This window comes from Palaemon carinicauda, chromosome 14, assembly GCF_036898095.1.
Source record: "Palaemon carinicauda isolate YSFRI2023 chromosome 14, ASM3689809v2, whole genome shotgun sequence".
Classification (NCBI taxonomy): Eukaryota; Metazoa; Arthropoda; class Malacostraca; order Decapoda; family Palaemonidae; genus Palaemon; species Palaemon carinicauda.
This window is the reverse complement of record NC_090738.1, coordinates 4,691,678-4,706,864: the sequence shown is the minus strand read 5'-3', so window position 1 is coordinate 4,706,864 and position 15,187 is coordinate 4,691,678. Positions and strand designations below refer to the sequence as shown.

The following is a 15,187-nucleotide window of genomic DNA, read 5'->3' as shown; positions in this document are numbered from 1 at the left end:
ACGTTCCTGTCCAACAAATTAAGCTGAAGACCGGACAGGAGAACAATACTCTAAACAAGGAAGAATGAAAGAATTAAATTTTTTTTCCAAAATAGATTGATCACCGAAAATCTTGAAAGACTTTCTCAATAAGCAATTTTTTTTGCAATTGAAGAGGGCACAGGCATGATGTGTTTCTCATGAGTGAATTTGCTGTCAAGAATCACACCTACAATTTCAAAAGTCATACAAAGTTCAAGAAACACTGTCAATGCTGAGATCCGGATGTTGAGGAGCCCCTGTCCTTGAACTACTTACAATCATACTTTGAGTTTCATACCCTATGATTTCCACCGTGCACTAATTTTAGCTAAATCTCTATTAATGGATTCAGCAACCCCAGATCTACATTAAGGAGATGGAGCTGATGCAAAGAGTAGCATCATCTGCATATGCAACAACCTTGTTTTATACTCCAAACCACATGTCATGTTTATATATCAAAAGTAATGGGCCAAGAAAACTACCCTGTGGAACACCAGATATCACATTCCTGAACTTACTATGCCCATAAACAATATGAATAAATAATACGAAGTTAGACATGATTTTAGTTCTTTTGTCATTCGAACACTTTTAGGTACATTACAAAATATCGGCCAACGCTCTCTCTGGCCATGGCATGAGTTGTCCCGTTGCACCTTTGCAGATTTGGTAGAGTGATTTCTTGGTGTTAGGTCACTGATAACAGCCTTCATATACTTCCTTGGCCTATCGTTGCGCACTCGCTGCTAAGTCGAGTGAAAACCGAGCGGCATTTTAAAGCCATCGCAATATATCTTACGGGAATCCCCACTAGTCACGATTATTCGCAGGTTTAATACCATGCTAAACGCCGTCGGTGGCGATTCGCGTTTAACTCTATCGCACACTCCCTCCAACAATCGTCCAGGTCCAAGAATAAGCGAGCGGGAATCTAGCAGGAAGCGTGCGACAGGTCGTTCCGACATAAAACACCAGAACAATCGCTATACTTTCCGCCAGAGCTTAGTTGCAGATGTGTGACCGAGCCTAACTCTAGTTGGCAAGCAAGTATTACCAGGCCCTAGTATTTCATCATAGAAACAGTTACCGGGTCATTATTGATAAAGAATCTTCTAGTTTATTGTCAGCCAAACTAGATTATCATCAACAGGGCCTTGCTCACTGGCTTCGTCTATCGGAAAGAATAAAAAGGCCCATTTGTCTCATGTTCGGGATTGAATGATAACGAGGAAGACTTCTTTAGACAGTGAGAGGATATGTTTTGGACCTTTGCACTACTATAACATGAGAATTACCTCATCGAGGCCATCCAGTTTTCTTTGTACAATTGTCATGACGGAGACGGACAATCACGGGTGTTTTTATCGGAGACTATCTTCCTCTCACCAACCGAGCTACGGGTAATCGTAACGGTAGGCTGACAACTAGCACTAGTTACCTAATTGGCTGTGAATGAGAACTAAGGCATTACAATTTTGAGAGAGAGAGAGAGAGAGAGAGAGAGGAGAGAGAGAGAGAGAGAGAGAGAGAGAGAGAGAGAGAGAGAGAGAGAGAGAGAAATTTTGTTACACTTCTCACACTTAAAAAAAAAAGACATGATATCCTTTAGTCAGCTTTACAATCACGAACATCTTTAATCAGTTCTAACTAACAATTAAAATGGTTTGTTTGCAAAAGAATGTAGGCGTGTATGTATGTATGTATAAAAGTACTAATCAAAATTGTTTAACCTTGCAAAGCTGTGTATGTATTTATGTATGCATGCATGTATGTATTTATGTACGCATGCATGTATGTATTTATGTACGCATGCGTGTATTTATGTATGCATACATGTAATGTTTAAAAGTAATGATAAAAAATTGTTAAAGCTTGCAAAGCTGTGTATGTATTCATGTATGCATGCATGTAATGTATAAAAGTAATAATCAAAATTGTTTAAGCTTGCAAAGCTGTGTAAGTATTCATTTGTATGCATGCATGTATTTATATATGCATGCATGCAATGTATAAAGTACTAATCCAAATTGTTTAAGTTTGCAAAGCTGTGTACGTATGTATGCAAGTTTGTATAGTCTTCGAGATAAGCCAACAGTGTGTGTTTGTCCAATCTATTATACATTGGAGAGTAAACAGTATCGTCATCGACTGTATTTTTGGCAACCAGATTTGTTTATCTCCGTTTAGCTTACCTCGAGGAACACTAAGAAATGCTTAATCGTCCAAAGACGGGGAAACACGCAATAAGAGCAATCAAGTAAAGGATTTAAATTAGCCGTAATAACAAAAAAAACTGCACATCCGAATGAAAGGTAGAGGGGAAGGCGGGTTCATTAACTTTGGCGGCCTTATGCAACTGGCCAACAAAACGCACCTGAACGCTGCCTCACCAACCCGTTACTCATCCTTTTGTAGATATCTCGCTAAGTGAAGAAAAATCCTTGATTACTGGTAGGCGACATCTTTCAACATGGAATAACAAAAACTTGACTTTTATATTCTATATTACATTATCAAAAAGGATGCTCTAGGAACTGAAAGACGGTATTTGCAATCAAATTTTAACGAAGCCTGAATTTTTTTTGTGAAATTAATAGGTAGACATAATAAGGATATCTTTATTAACGCAAACCCACAGGCAAAATGAATCTCCCAATATTTACCAGTAAACATATCACCAATCAGTAACAAAGCTTCGGGTCATTTTAAATGTTACAGAATGTTTAAAATTATCTTACTACAACCATGAAAATAAACGAGAACTTAAAAATAAATAGGAATGAAAATAGATTTACCCTTCGAAGAAAAAAGAAAAAGAAATAAAAGTCTAAGTCTCACCATATCAGTATAATAAGGATGGCTTATTTAAAGGATGAATCACACAAGGGGGCAGGTCAGCCTCTACCTCTCCTCCTCGCTGGTGCACATACAAAGACACACACAAGCTGCCCTTCCTTTTTATTTTTCCTTTCTCGTCCCACTTAGAATTCGTTAGCGGCAACACCATGTCAAAATCCAACCCGCCATCTCGAAAATATTCGTGTGAGAGGAAGGGGGGTCTTGAAAGAACACTGATCACATGGGCGCCTAAATTTACGTAAGCTTACCGCCCTCGCAGGCCTTATTTTTTCATATAAACTATGGGGTATCTATCTCCCTTGTCTTCACAGAATGAGAAACGTGTTATTTTCCACAGCTATAAAAATCACCATTAATCTCCCCAAGTTCGAAGGAATCGATATATTCGTTTTCACATGTACTTGTACATCAATGTAGTAAAATCCCCTTAAATATAAATCCCTCCCGTGTGCAAGAGATTATTTGGTCGAATCGTGTAAAATGGGGGGATTATTATTAACTAACCCAAAGATATGTATTTAAGGAGGAGGGCAAGCTCTAATGGTCCGAGCAACGACACACCCACACTGTCACCAAGGTGTTACGAGACTGGAGACCAGAGGCAGAGCAAGAGGCCGCTCGCCGCTCGCAGAGACAGAATATAGAGGAGGTGGTGATGGTGGAGGATATGGTATGAGTGGACCGGCGGTAGGGAGGTGGTGGGGGGATTTGTAACCTACGGATGAGAGAGAGAGAGAGAGAGAGAGAGAGAGAGAGGAGAGAGAGAGAGAGAGAGAGAGAGAGAGAGCTGCCGGCTACTACACGGCTGCCTGTTGTGTTGTCATCCCAATGCGTCTGAACGCCTGGCGGCCGTACGACTAAGAGGAAACGCTGTGCTCAATTTGTCTTTCCATACACTAAAATTAAACATAAGGTCGATTTCCTGGCTTCCATATCATTCCCTAAACTGTGGCTTTGAACAGTTTTGCAAATAAAATTATTGCTAAATTCAAAATCACAGGAACATAATTTAAACTCCCCATGACTCACGATTGTTTCCATAACATTGTACCCCAAAATCTAGTCGATTAAAACTCCATGCTGGAAGTTCACGTGACTTTATACATTTCATTTACGTAAATCACATCAAACTAAGCAAAGTTTAACTTACCAAAGACATGATAAAATGTCCATAAATTAATAGTAAAGCCAAAAATTCGAGATGTTGGCAAAATTCCTTGAAACAAAATAAGACTCAAACAAAACTTTATGCGCACAATAAACTGACGTTTATTTCTTAAATAGTAGTATTATACCGCCCGGAGAAGAAAGCCCTGCAGTGTTCCCGGGAAGACTGGGCACCCTATCCTATGAAACAATTTCCAACACTGAAGTACCCGAGGCTCGCCTCAACCCTAGGAGGAAAAGATCACAGGGCATGAGCCTTAAATGACTTTATTCACCCAAAAGTGCCCGGAAAGGTTTGCAGGTGGGGAATTAACATCCTCAAAAGAGGATAAATTGGGGATATCAAGTGGGATTCTCTCTCTCTCTCTCTCTCTCTCTCTCTCTCTCTCTCTCTCTCTCTCTCTCTCTCTCTCTCTCTCTGTGCGTGCTAAAATTTGACTATTTTGATGGGGACCAAACATTCAACATGGTTAAGGAACCAATAAATTCAACTTGAATGCTTTCAACTTCTTTGAAAATTATCACAAAATAAACTGTTGGTAGCTAGTCCCTTAAATGTATTCGTTGAAGTTGGGAGTGGTAAAAACATACATATCCATATATATATATATATATATATATATATATATATATATATATATATATATATATATACAGTAAATATATATATATATATATATATATATATATATATATATATATATATACAGTAAATACATATACATATATATATATATATATATATATATATATATATATATATATATATATGTATGTATATATATATATACACTATATATTACACAAATAATTAAGCACGTATATAAGACTGGAAGACAGTTTTATTTGAATGAATATATATAGAGAAGATGTTTGGTGGAAGAGAACGCCTTTGGTACCAGGCATGGAGAAGGCGCATCTGGCAATCGACCCCTTAACTTAGGGATAACGAAGGGAAAAATAAGACCGGAATACAGTTTTCTTTGAATTAAAGCTGTGGTAATAATTTATATATGGTGTATATGAAATTGGTGCGATAAGAAACTACTTATATTTGAGAGGTAGCCACTCTGCAGTACTGATATCTGCAGTACTGATATGCTTTCAACTTCTGACTCTCACAAAGGATTTCACGCCTTATAAATGCAACGCAAAAAAGGTACTTCCAAATAATTTCGACAAAGACTTCATAAAGCATTGAACCGATTTTTAAACTGCGTTTATTTGTTTGTACAAACACATCATTTGTTCACTTCTGTACTCAACCTGCAAAGCAACGGAAGAGTTTTTTTCCCCATAACTTTCCAGCACAGGTGTTTCAGTTCCTGTGGAAGGTACGAATCTCTAGGTTAATTGAGAGAGAGAGAGAGAGAGAGAGAGAGAGAGAGAGAGAGAGAGAGAGAGAGAGATTTTCCAAATCTAACAATTAATACAGGTACTTTCTAACGGGGGCGTTTACCTATTGTCATGCACACACACGTTTACGTGTTATCGACAGCCAACTTCCATACATCTGAGAGAGAGAGAGAGAGAGAGAGAGATTTTCCAAATCTAACAATTAATACAGGTACTTTCTAACGGGGGCGTTTACCTATTGTCATGCACACACACGTTTACGTGTTATCGACAGCCAACTTCCATACATCTGAGAGAGAGAGAGAGAGAGAGAGAGATTTTCCAAATCTAACAATTAATACAGGTACTTTCTAACGGGGGCGTTTACCTATTGTCATGCACACACACGTTTACGTGTTATCGACAGCCAACTTCCATACATCTGAGAGAGAGAGAGAGAGAGAGAGAGAGAGAGAGAGAGAGAGAGAGAGAGAGATCGCTAATCGTTCAGCATACTGAGTCACAGGAAAATTTGGAGCTTTCCACGAATTCATCGTTTGGAAAAAGTTTGGCTAAAACCGTCCCTTGAAACACGTCATCTAAAAGATGTGGAACCCCTCCCCCCTCCCTCCTGCAGCCACCACCCATAACCCCCCAAAAATCAATGAATACGTTGCAGCAACAGCAGTGTAAGTCTAACTATATACGGGGCAATGACTAAGTATGATTCTTATTATATGGAATTACAAGTTTATAATTATTACAATTATCTTTACAGCTAATGTAACAAAACTTATAAATATACAATTTTACCGATATGGTATACCTCCATTATCATTATTACTATCTTTATAATTAACAACCAAAACGTGAAATAATTACACTTCACTTAGCAAGACTTAAACCTTACTCGTATACTCCTGGTATCTAACAAAAGGAAATGCAGTTCTAATGCCTCATTTTTTTAAATTTTCGAGAGAGAGAGAGAGAGAGAGAGAGAGAGAGAGAGAGAGAGAGAGAGAGAGAGAGAGAGAGAGGAGAGAGAGAGAGAGAGAGAGAGAGAGAGAGAGGTTATGAGCTTGGACAGCCACCCATGCTTCCTGCACTGCTATGGTGAAATGTTAATACCTTTAATGATTAAGGAAGCTCATGTTGCAGGCTGATAAGTACTCACATTTGAGTAAAGGGAGTCAAAATGATTATCAAAATGTTAAACACAAGGAGTCAAAATGAATATAAAAAAAAAAAAATACTGAACTCAAGAGTTGAAATGACTATCAAAATAATGAACTCGAGTCGAAATTACTATAAAAGATATTGAACTTAAGGAGTTGAAATGACTATCAAAATACTGAACTCAAGGATACTGAACTCAAGGAGTCGAAACGACTATCAAAATACTGAACTCGAGGAGTCGAAACGACTATCAAAATACTGAACTCAAGGAGTGGAAATGACTATCAAAATAATGAACTCAAGGAGTCGAAATGACTATCAAATTATTGAACTCAAGGAGTCGAAACGACTATCAAAATACTGAACTCAAGGAGTTGAAATGACTATAAAATAGTGAACTCAAGGAGTGCAAATGACTATCAAAATAATGAACTCAAAGAGTCGAAATGACTATCAAATTATTGAACTCAAGGAGTCGAAACGACTATCAAATTATTGAACTTAAGGAGTCGAAACGACTATCAAATTATTGAACTCAAGGAGTCGAAACGACTATCAAAATACTGAACTCGAGGAGTGGAAATGACTATCAAAATATTGAACTCAAGGAGTGCAAATGAATATCAAAATAATGAACTCAAAGAGCCGAAATGACTATCAAAATATTGAACTCAAGGAGTCGAAACGACTATCAAAATATTGAACTCAAGGAGTCGAAACGACTATCAAAATATTGAACTCAAGGAGTCGAAACGACTATCAAAATATTGAACTCAAGGAGTCGAAACGACTATCAAAATATTGAACTCAAGGAGTGCAAATGAATATCAAAATAATGAACTCAAAGAGCCGAAATGACTATCAAAATATTGAACTCAAGGAGTCGAAACGACTATCAAAATATTGAACTCAAGGAGTCGAAACGACTATCAAAATATTGAACTCAAGGAGTCGAAACGACTATTAAATTATTGAACTCAAGGAGTCAAAATGACTATCAAAATATTGAACTCAAGGAGTAGAAATGACTATCAAAATAATTAACTCGAGGAGTCGAAACGACTATCAAAATATTGAACTCAAGGAGTGGAAATGACTATCAAAATATTGAACTCGAGGAGTCGAAACGACTATCAAAATATTGAACTCAAGGAGTCGAAACGACTATCAAAATACTGAACTCGAGGAGTCGAAACGACTACCAAAATATTGAACTCAAGGAGTCGAAACGACTATCAAAATACTGAACTCGAGGAGTCGAAATGACTATCAAAATATTGAACTCAAGGAGTCGAAACGACTATCAAATTATTGAACTCGGTCGAAACAACTATCAAATTATTGAACTCAAAGAGTCGAAACGACTATCAAATTATTGAACTCAAGGAGTCGAAACGACTATCAAAATACTGAACTTGAGGAGTGGAAATGACTATCAAAATACTGAACTCAAGGAGTGCAAATGACTATCAAAATAATGAACTCAAAGAGCCGGAATGACTATCAAATTATTGAACTCAAGGAGTCGAAACGACTATCAAAATATTGAACTCAAGGAGTCGAAACGACTATCAAATTATTGAACTCAAGGGTTCGAAACGACTATCAAATTATTGAACTCAAGGAGTCGAAACGACTATCAAAATATTGAACTCAAGGAGTCGAAACGACTATCAAAATATTGAACTCAAGGAGTCGAAACGACTATCAAATTATTGATTTCAAGGAGTCGAAACGACTATCAAAATATTGAACTCAAGGAGTGGAAATGACTATCAAAATATTGAACTCGAGGAGTCGAAACGACTATCAAAATATTGAACTCAAGGAGTCGAAACGACTATCAAAATACTGAACTCGAGGAGTGGAAACGACTATCAAAATATTGAACTCAAGGAGTCGAAACGACTATCAAAATACTGAACTAGAGGAGTGAAAACGACTATCAAAATATTGAACTCAAGGAGTCGAAACGAATATCAAATTATTGAACTCAAGGAGTCGAAACGATTATCAAATTATTGAACTCAAGGAGTCGAAACGACTATCAAAATACTGAACTCGAGGAGTGGAAATGACTATCAAAATATTGAACTCAAGGAGTGCAAATGACTATCAAATTATTGAACTCAAGGAGTCGAAACGACTATCAAAATATTGAACTCAAGGAGTCGAAACGACTATCAAAATATTGAACTCAAGGAGTCGAAACGACTATCAAATTATTGAACTTAAGGAGTCGAAACGACTATCAAATTATTGAACTCAAGGAGTCGAAACGACTATCAAAATATTGAACTCAAGGAGTGCAAATGACTATCAAAATAATGAACTCAAAGAGTCGAAATGACTATCAAATAATTGAACTCAAGGAGTCGAAACGACTATCAAAATATTGAACTCAAGGAGTCGAAACGACTATCAAAATACTGAACTCGAGGAGTCGAAATGACTATCAAAGTATTGAACTCAAGGAGTCGAAATGACTATCAAAATAATGAACTCAAGGAGTCGAAATGACTATCAAAATAATGAACTCAAGGAGTCAAAATGACTATCAAATTATTGAACTCAAGGAGTCGAAACGACTATCAAAATACTGAACTCGAGGAGTCGAAACGACTATCAAAATACTGAACTCGAGGAGTCGAAACGACTATCAAAGTATTGAACTCAAGGAGTTGAAATGACTATCAAAATAATGAACTCAAGTCGAAATGACAATCAAAATAATGAACAAGGAGTCGAAATGAATATCAAAGTATTGAACTCAAGGAGTCGAAACGAATATCAAAATACTGAACTCGAGGAGTCGAAACGACTATCAAAATACTGAACTCAAGTCGAAATGACTATCAAAGTATTGAACTCAAGGAGTCGAAATGACTATCAAAATAATGAACTCAAGTCGAAATGACTATCAAAGTATTGAACTCAAGGAGTCGAAATGACTATCAAAATAATGAACTCAAGTCGAAACGACTATCAAATTATTGAACTTAAGGGGTCGAAACGACTATCAAAATACTGAACTCAAGGAGTCGAAACGACTATCAAAATAATGAACTCAAGGAATCGAAATGACTATCAAAGTATTGAACTCAAGGAGTCGAAACGACTATCAAAATACTGAACTCAAGAAGTTGAATTGACTATCAAAATAATGAACTCAAGGACTCGAAATGACCATCAAAGTATTGAACTCAAGGAGTCGAAACGACTATCAAAATATTGAGTTCGAAGAGTCGAAACGACTTTCAAAACATTGAACTCAATAACCCGAAATGACAACCAAAATATTGAACTCAAGTAGTCGGGACGACTTTCATGATATTGAACTGAAAGAGTAGAAACGACTATCAAAATATTGAACTCGAGGAGTCGAAACGACTATCAAAATACTGAACTCGAGGAGTCGAAACGACTATCAAAATATTGAACTCGAGGAGTCGAAACGACTATCAAAATACTGAACTCCAGGAGTGGAAACGACTATCAAAATACTGAACTCCAGGAGTCGAAACGACTATCAAAATACTGAACTCCAGGAGTGGAAACGACTATCAAAATACTGAACTCGAGGAGTCGAAACGACTATCAAAATATTGAACTCAAGGAGTCGAAACGACTATCAAAATACTGAACTCGAGGAGTGAAAACGACTATCAAAATATTGAACTCAAGGAGTCGAAATGACTATCAAATTATTGAACTCAAAGAGTCGAAACGACTATCAAATTATTGAACTCAAAGAGTCGAAACGACTATCAAATTATTGAACTCAAAGACTCGAAACGACTATCAAAATACTGAACTTGAGGGGTGGAAATGACTATCAAAATACTGAACTCAAGGAGTGCAAATGACTATCAAAATAATGAACTCAAAGAGCCGGAATGAACATCAAATTATTGAACTCAAGGAGTCGAAACGACTATCAAAATATTGAACTCAAGGAGTCGAAACGACTATCAAATTATTGAACTCAAGGGTTCGAAACGACTATCAAATTATTGAACTCAAGGAGTCGAAACGACTATCAAAATATTGAACTCAAGGAGTCGAAACGACTATCAAAATATTGAACTCAAGGAGTCGAAACGACTATCAAATTATTGATTTCAAGGAGTCGAAACGACTATCAAAATATTGAACTCAAGGAGTGGAAATGACTATCAAAATATTGAACTCGAGGAGCAGAAAAGACTATCAAAATATTGAACTCAAGGAGTCGAAACGACTATCAAAATACTGAACTCGAGGAGTGGAAACGACTATCAAAATATTGAACTCAAGGAGTCGAAACGACTATCAAAATACTGAACTCGAGGAGTGAAAACGACTATCAAAATATTGAACTCAAGGAGTCGAAACGAATATCAAATTATTGAACTCAAGGAGTCGAAACGATTATCAAATTATTGAACTCAAGGAGTCGAAACGACTATCAAAATACTGAACTCGAGGAGTGGAAATGACTATCAAAATATTGAACTCAAGGAGTGCAAATGACTATCAAAATAATGAACTCAAAGAGGCGAAATGACTATCAAATTATTGAACTCAAGGAGTCGAAACGACTATCAAAATATTGAACTCAAGGAGTCGAAACGACTATCAAAATATTGAACTCAAGGAGTCGAAACGACTATCAAATTATTGAACTCAAGGAGTCGAAACGACTATCAAATTATTGAACTCAAGGAGTCGAAACGACTATCAAAATATTGAACTCAAGGAGTGCAAATGACTATCAAAATAATGAACTCAAAGAGTCGAAATGACTATCAAATAATTGAACTCAAGGAGTCGAAACAACTATCAAATTATTGAACTTAAGGAGTCGAAACGACTATCAAATTATTGAACTCAAGGAGTCGAAACGACTATCAAAATATTGAACTCAAGGAGTGCAAATGACTATCAAAATAATGAACTCAAAGAGTCGAAATGACTATCAAATAATTGAACTCAAGGAGTCGAAACGACTATCAAAATATTGAACTCAAGGAGTCGAAACGACTATCAAAATACTGAACTCGAGGAGTCGAAATGACTATCAAAGTATTGAACTCAAGGAGTCGAAATGACTATCAAAATAATGAACTCAAGGAGTCGAAATGACTATCAAAATAATGAACTCAAGGAGTCAAAATGACTATCAAATTATTGAACTCAAGGAGTCGAAACGACTATCAAAATACTGAACTCGAGGAGTCGAAACGACTATCAAAATACTGAACTCGAGGAGTCGAAACGACTATCAAAGTATTGAACTCAAGGAGTTGAAATGACTATCAAAATAATGAACTCAAGTCGAAATGACAATCAAAATAATGAACAAGGAGTCGAAATGACTATCAAATTATTGAACTCAAGGAGTCGAAACGACTATCAAAATACTGAACTCGAGGAGTCGAAACGACTATCAAAATAATGAACTCAAGTCGAAATGACTATCAAAGAATTGAACTCAAGGAGTCGAAATGACTATCAAAATAATGAACTCAAGTCGAAATGACTATCAAAGTATTGAACTCAAGGAGTCGAAATGACTATCAAAATAATGAACTCAAGTCGAAACGACTATCAAATTATTGAACTTAAGGGGTCGAAACGACTATCAAAATACTGAACTCAAGGAGTCGAAACGACTATCAAAATAATGAACTCAAGGAATCGAAATGACTATCAAAGTATTGAACTCAAGGAGTCGAAACGACTATCAAAATACTGAACTCAAGAAGTTGAATTGACTATCAAAATAATGAACTCAAGGACTCGAAATGACCATCAAAGTATTGAACTCAAGGAGTCGAAACGACTATCAAAATATTGAGTTCGAAGAGTCGAAACGACTTTCAAAACATTGAACTCAATAACCCGAAATGACAACCAAAATATTGAACTCAAGTAGTCGGGACGACTTTCATGATATTGAACTGAAAGAGTAGAAACGACTATCAAAATATTGAACTAAAGGAGTTGAAATGACTATCAAAATATTGAACTCGAGGAGTCGAAACGACTATCAAAATACTGAACTCGAGGAGTCGAAACGACTATCAAAATATTGAACTCGAGGAGTCGAAACGACTATCAAAATACTGAACTCCAGGAGTGGAAACGACTATCAAAATACTGAACTCCAGGAGTGGAAATGACTATCAAAATACTGAACTCCAGGAGTGGAAACGACTATCAAAATACTGAACTCCAGGAGTGGAAACGACTATCAAAATACTGAACTCCAGGAGTGGAAACGACTATCAAAATACTGAACTCCAGGAGTGGAAACGACTATCAAAATACTGAACTCGAGGAGTGGAAACGACTATCAAAATACTGAACTCGAGGAGTGGAAACGACTATCAAAATACTGAACTCGAGGAGTGGAAACGACTATCAAAATACTGAACTCGAGGAGTGGAAACGACTATCAAAATACTGAACTCCAGGAGTGGAAACGACTATCAAAATACTGAACTCGAGGAGTGGAAACGACTATCAAAATACTGAACTCCAGGAGTGGAAACGACTATCAAAATACTGAACTCGAGGAGTGGAAACGACTATCAAAATACTGAACTCGAGGAGTGGAAACGACTATCAAAATACTGAACTCGAGGAGTGGAAACGACTATCAAAATACTGAACTCGAGGAGTGGAAACGACTATCAAAATACTGAACTCGAGGAGTGGAAACGACTATCAAAATACTGAACTCGAGGAGTGGAAACGACTATCAAAATACTGAACTCGAGGAGTGGAAACGACTATCAAAATACTGAACTCGAGGAGTGGAAACGACTATCAAAATACTGAACTCGAGGAGTGGAAACGACAATCAAAATACTGAACTCGAGGAGTGGAAACGACTATCAAAATACTGAACTCGAGGAGTGGAAACGACTATCAAAATACTGAACTCGAGGAGTGGAAACGACTATCAAAATACTGAACTCGATGAGTGGAAACGACTATCAAAATACTGAACTCAAGGATACTGAACTCAAGGAGTCGAAACGACTATCAAAATACTGAACTCGAGGAGTGGAAACGACTATCAAAATACTGAACTCAAGGAGTCGAAACGACTATCAAAATACTGAACTCGAGGAGTGCAAATGACTATCAAAATATTGAACTCAAGGAGTCGAAACGACTATCAAAATACTGAACTCAAGGAGTTGAAATGACTATAAAATAGTGAACTCAAGGAGTCAAAATGACTATCAAAATATTGAACTCAAGGAGTCGAAATGACCATCAAAATACTGAACTCAAGGAGTTGAAATGACTATCAAAATAATGAACTCAAGGAGTTGAAATGACTATCAAAGTATTGAACTCGAGGAGTCGAAATGACTATCAAAGTATTGAACTCAAGGAGTCGAAACGACTATCAAAGATTGACCTCAAGGAGTCGAAATGACCATCAAAATACTGAACTTAAGGAGTCGAAATGACTATCAAAGTATTGAACTCAAGGAGTCGAAATGACTATCAAAGTATTGAACTCAAGGAGTCGAAATGACTATCAAAGATTGACCTCAAGGAGTCGAAATGACCATCAAAATACTGAACTTAAGGAGTCGAAACGACTATCAAAATACTGAACTCAAGAGTCGAAATGAATATCAAAGTATTGAACTCAAGGAGTCGAAATGAACATCAAAATACTGAACTCAAGGAGTCGAAATGACTATCAAAGTATTGAATTCAAGGAGTCCAAATGACCATCAAAATACTGAACTCAAGGAGTTGAAATGACTATTAAAATAATGAACTCAAAGAGTCGAAATGACTATCAAAGTGTTGAACTCAAGGAGTCGAAACGACTATCAAAATATTGAGAGTTGAAATGACTTATCAAAATACTGAACTCAAGGAGTTGAAATGACTATCAAAATACTGAACTCAAGGAGTTGAAATGACTATCAAAATAATGAACTCAAGGAGTTGAAATGACTATCAAAATACTGAACTCAAGGAGTTGAAATGACTATCAAAATACTGAACTCAAGGAGTCGAAATGACTATCAAAATAATGAACTCAAAGAGTCGAAATGACTATCAAAATATTGAGAGTTGAAATGACTTATCAAAATACTGAACTCAAGGAGTTGAAATGACTATCAAAATACTGAACTCAAGGAGTTGAAATGACTATCAAAATAATGAACTCAAGGAGTTGAAATGACTATCAAAATACTGAACTCAAGGAGTTGAAATGACTATCAAAATACTGAACTCAAGGAGTCGAAATGACTATCAAAATAATGAACTCAAAGAGTCGAAACGACTATCAAAATATTGAGAGTTGAAATGACTTATCAAAATACTGAACTCAAGGAGTTGAAATGACTATCAAAATACTGAACTCAAGGAGTTGAAATGACTATCAAAATACTGAACTCAAGGAGTTGAAATGACTTATCAAAATACTGAACTCAAGGAGTTGAAATGACTTATCAAAATACTGAACTCAAGGAGTTGAAATGACTATCAAAATAATGAACTCAAGGAGTCGAAATGACTATCAAAATACTGAACTCAAGGAGTGGAAATGGCTTATCAAAATACTGAACTCAAGGAGTGGAAATGACTATCAAAATACTGAACT

The 15,187-nt window shown here is 36.5% G+C and overlaps 1 protein-coding gene across 7 annotated transcripts in view; it reads right to left on the bottom strand.

Annotated features, from left to right (window-relative positions):
- The window catches only part of Mical (Molecule interacting with CasL), a 442,383-nt gene that overhangs the window by 248,340 nt on the left and 178,856 nt on the right, over positions 1 to 15,187 (bottom strand). The window contains exon 1 of one of the 7 annotated variants that reach the window (XM_068386752.1): positions 2,863 to 3,479. The exons of the other annotated variants lie outside the window; for them this stretch is intronic. The gene's annotated coding sequence lies outside the window, so the exon portion shown is untranslated. Of the gene's footprint in view, positions 1 to 2,862; positions 3,480 to 15,187 lie in introns of those variants that run through there. 7 annotated transcript variants of the gene reach the window in all.